This window comes from Oratosquilla oratoria, chromosome 19, assembly GCF_046742065.1.
Source record: "Oratosquilla oratoria isolate Oo_2021 chromosome 19, ASM4674206v1, whole genome shotgun sequence".
Lineage (NCBI taxonomy): Eukaryota > Metazoa > Arthropoda > Malacostraca > Stomatopoda > Squillidae > Oratosquilla > Oratosquilla oratoria.
Genome location: NC_134795.1, coordinates 7,445,712 through 7,450,711, shown reverse-complemented (window position 1 = coordinate 7,450,711; position 5,000 = coordinate 7,445,712). Strand labels below are relative to the sequence as shown.

The following is a 5,000-nucleotide window of genomic DNA, read 5'->3' as shown; positions in this document are numbered from 1 at the left end:
CTCCTACCCATTTAATTTCCCAGATATTCCACTCCCCTCCACCCTCCTCCCTCCCTCCTATCTTGGCACCTCCTGGATGACGGGTCATCCCTGCATCCTGTCCACTGCCCTGGGTCAGAAGCAGTGTCACAAGACAGCACATCCACAGCAAGGCCGCTTCATAAATTTGGCGACCCCCCCCCCTCTCCGTCCCCTCATGCAAAAAAAAGAGAAGACGGGAGAAATCCCTTCGGGCTGCATCAATTTTTTTTTCTCATACATACCTCCTCACCCCCCATCCCCCACCCACTCCCCCTCATGCATCACAGCCTCATAAACTTCCTGCACAGGTAGTGCAATGTAGTTCAGTTCGAAGCTTTAAGAATCATTTAGATAAATACCTAAGCAAGATGCTGTAATGATTATAATTTATCTTATATTATTTGTTTTTGTTTTGTTATCCTTTGTCTGTCTGATTTTCATTTATTATTGGTTATATGTCAATTTATTATTATTTACTATTTACCTGTTTGTTTATTATTTAACTATACCTATGCATCTCTTTATGTATTTTATTTGTTATTTACATTATTATGGTTTTTATTTATCATTTTATTATTAATATGATTTTTTTCGCATCCGACCTAGATATGGATCAAAAGGTCTCCTGTCGGTATGCTCCGCTTTTGTAATCCTTTGTAATATACACACAACTCTTTTCCATTCACCCCTGTCTTCTGTCCTCTCCCGTCCTTCCTCTACAGACATTCCTCTCTTTTTTAAAGCCCCTTTCACCCCATCCATTCATTTCATCCTGGGGCGCCCCCTCATATTCACTCCTTCCACCTCCGCCTTCCACACTTATTTTACTAGTCTTTCTTCACTCATTCTTTCCATGTGTCCAAACCATCCTAATACTCTTTCATCAACCCTATCTCCCAGCTCCCTTTCCACCCTCGTTCTCCTCCTCACTTCATAATTTTTCACTCTATCTAGACAAGTAACCCCTATCATACTTCTCAGACATTTCATCTCAAACACATTCAAACTCCTTCTCTCTTCCTCTCTCATGTTCCATGTTTCTGCCCCGTACATTGCTGTTGGTACACTCACTCCTTCATATAACCTCCTCTTAGCATCCATTCCCAGATGTCTATTTCTCATTACACATTTTAATCCACCAAGGCATTTACTCGCTTCTCTCAATCTACATTCTACCTCCACCCCCACTCCTCCCTTTCCTATCACATTCGCACCCAAGTATCTGAAACTATCCACTTCCTCCAGTTTCTCACCCTTAATGCTCACTTCCAGCCTACTGTCACTCTCTCCCCTTGTACATCTCATCACCTTACTTTTGCCCACATTTATCTTCAGCTTCCTTCTTTCACACACCTTCTCAAACTCTGTCACTAACTTCCTCAATCCCTCCTCTGATGCTGCTACAAGCGCAGTGTCGTCAGCAAACAACAGCTGGCTCACCTCCCACTTTTATCCATTTTCTTTAATAATCTCCAACCCCTGATCCACTACCCTTGCATTCACCTCTTGCACCACCCCATCCATGTAAAGATTGAACAGCCAGGACAACATAACACACCCCTGACGAAGTCTCACCTTTACCTCAAACCATTCGCTCTCTCCATTTCTAATCCTAACGCAATCTCTACTACTCTCATAAAAACTCTTGACTGTTCTTAACAGCTTTCCTCCTATCCCATATATCTGCAGTACCCCCCGCAGTGCCCTCCTGTCTACCCTGTCGTAAGCCAGATCCATAAAAGCCCAAAAAACATCCATATCTTTTCCTATAGCTTTCTCACATATCTGTCTTACCACAAAAATCTGATCTACGCATCCCCTACCTGTCCTAAAACCACACTGTTCCTCACCAAATACTCCCTCTGTTCCTCTTCTAATCCTCTCAATCAAGACCCTCCCATAAGCCTTCCCAACTACACTTAACAGGCTGATCGCTCTGGAACTACTACACTCACACTTGTCCCCCTTTCCTTTCCAAAGCGGAACTATACAGGCACTCCTCCAGTCCTCTGGCACTCTACCCTCTCTTAAAAAACATTAAATAACCTCACCAGCCAGTCCACCATACCTGTACCTCCTTTCTTCAGACATTCTGCATGGCATCCATCCAACCCAGGTGCCTTACCTGCTCTCATCATCTTAACAGTTGCTTTCACTTCATCCTTCCCTATTTCTCTCTCTCTCTCTATATATATATATATATATATATATATATGTGTGTGTGTGTGTGTGTGTGTGTGTGTGTGTGTGTGTGTGTGTGTGTGTGTGTTCATCTTGGTTTTTGGTCTTTTGGATCACTTGCTGGGCTCGTGATCGACAGCTATTTCCCTCCCGGAAGAGAACTCAGAACACGTATGACCGATCTATGGGTAATGCTGTGACCTTACACGCACACACACACCCCAACGACTTGAAGCGCAGCGATACTGAAATTATTTCAGCCCTGGGCAGGATTCGATCCCGAACCACCGTAGTGACAGTCGCGCCACCGAGTCGTGTGTGTGTATGTGTGCGTGTGTGTGTGTGTGTGAGAGAGAGAGAGAGATAGATAGACAGAGAGAGAGAGAATAGGGTGGGTAAGCATAAACGAAGATGGATTGGAAATGATTATATTGCAACCACTTTGGTCTTATTCAGAGGACTTGCTGCATTACGTTGTTGTTGTTGTAGGTTTATCCCTCACAGGGGAGGGAATGGGACATTGTCGCAGACTTGTCCCCAGGATGGACTGTAAACAGCCATTGGTTACTATCGCCGCGGTGGGTTGAAGGGGTGGTAATCCTGTAACTCACTGTAGCACCGGAGGGTCTGGGATGTCACGATGTAGATGGCCAGGAGTTGGGTGTCCCCAACGTGGTCCTTCATCGGGAGATGGTCGAGAAGGCGCCGAAGGAGACTGGAAGTGCGGAGACATTCGGTGAGGTCGTGGACGAATAGACATCTGATATCCTGGTCGCAGTAGGCACAAGTGTTGGACTTCTGAGCGATCTGTCTGTACGCCTTGGGTCGGACTCTGATGGCGTTGATGGCACATTGAGTGCGTCTTGGCAGTCGGTTGAGGGTGGTCCTGGCTTCCCTGGTGCTTGGTAGGCTGATGTTCCACTGGAGGGACTCGGACTGGGTGTCTTGGATTAGACTCTGCCATCTGGTGCGGGCTGTGCGGCGGAACTGGACTTTGGTCTGGCGTCTGCTGACTCTGATGACAACGTCTGGTTCAGGTTTCCGGGTAGCGGTCTTGGCGGCGGCGTCTGCTGTTTCATTACCTGGGATGATCACAAGTTTTATACTCACATCGGGAGGGAACCCGTCAAGCTACGAGTGGTTGCATGTGTCAGGTTCTTCCTTTGGTTATTGATGTGATTATCAAGACACTTGCTGCTTTTGAAAGGCAGGTAAATCCTTCTCTGTCGTTGTTACTTTCCCTGGTGATGATATGAGCAGCTTTCACGGTTTTTCTCATCTTCTTCTCAAATCCCTCGTGTAGAATTTCTACTCGATACCAGTCAGGTAGATATCTACACTGTCCTAGGTAACGAACCAGGGAGTTAAATGTTCTATGCACCCCAAGATCGTTTTTGTGTTCACTTAGGCTTGCGTGCGTGTGTGTGTGTGTGTGTGTGTGTGTGTGTGTGTGTGTGTGTGTGTGTGATTCATCCCCATGGTGTTTGAACCACGTGTATGTGTGTGTGTGCATGTGTGTGTGTGTGTGTGTGTGTGTGTGTGTGTGTGTGTGCAGGTATGTGTGTGTGTGTGTGTATGTGTGTGTGTATATGTGTGTGATTCATCCCCATGGTGTTTGGATCACATGTGTGTGTGTGTGTGTGTTTTCACCTTGGACGTTGGTCTTTTGGATCACGTGCTGGGCTCGTGATCGACAGCTATTTCTCTCCCTGAAGAGAGCTCAGAGCTCGTAGACCGATCTATGGGTAATGCTGTGACCTTACACACACACACACACACACACAAAACTCGCCTACGAGAATTGGAGTAACAACTCGAAGCGCAGCGGTAATGAAATTATTTCAACACCTGAGCAGGATTCGATCCCAGACCACCGTACTGACAGTCGGGGACTCTACCAACCGCGCCACCGAGTCGTGTGTGTGTGTGTGTGAGAGAGAGAGAGAGAGAGAGAGAGAGAGAGAGAGAGAGAGAGAGAGAGAGAGAGAGAGAGAGAGAGAGAGGGAGAGAGAGAAGGGTAAACGAGGATGGATTGGGAATAGATATATTGCAACCACTTTGGTCTTATTCAGAGGACTTGCTGCATTACATTCAGATCACAAATTTTATACTCACAGCGAGAGGGAACCCGTCAAGCTGCGAGTGGTTGGTTGCATGTGTCAGGTTCTTCCTTTGATTATCGATTTGATTATTAAGACACTTGCTGCTTTTGAAAAGGCAGGTAAATCCTTCTCTGTCGTTGTTGCTTTCCCTGGTGATGATATGAGCAGCTTTTACGGTTTTTCTCATCTTCTTCTCAAGTCCCTCGTGTAGAATTTCTACTCGGCTCCAGTCAGGTAGATATTCGCATCGTCCTACGTGACGAACCAGGGAGTTAGTAGTTCTATTTGCCCTAAGATCGTTTTTGTGCTCACTTAGGCTTGTGTGTGTGTGTGTGTGTGTGTGAGAGAGAGAGAGAGAGAGAGTTCTAATGCATAACGTACGCGCATTAGTTTGTCCTGAGACCGCGCGAGGAGACGACGTGTTCATTGTTCATCTCAGGTTTGTAGTGATTATAGGGATGGGAAGGCGTCTTGGGTATGTAGAATATATGTACACAATGAGCGGAGAACGCAAAATTAACATCAGACGTGGATGTGCATCTAATAAGTGCTCTGGAAATGTCTAATAATTGAAAAATATGGATGAAGTGTTGTGAAAGAGACCGAGAGCGCCTAGTAGACCCGCAAAAGGAAATAATGACATACACACGTCATTGCTCATCAGAGCTGGGGTGCCGGCTAGAGTTTATGCATGTG

The 5,000-nt window shown here is 46.0% G+C and overlaps 1 protein-coding gene across 2 annotated transcripts in view; it reads left to right on the top strand.

The window, feature by feature from the left end:
• Positions 1 to 5,000, top strand: part of LOC143035709 (uncharacterized) — a 30,086-nt gene that overhangs the window by 730 nt on the left and 24,356 nt on the right. The gene's annotated exons all lie outside the window — the stretch shown is intronic.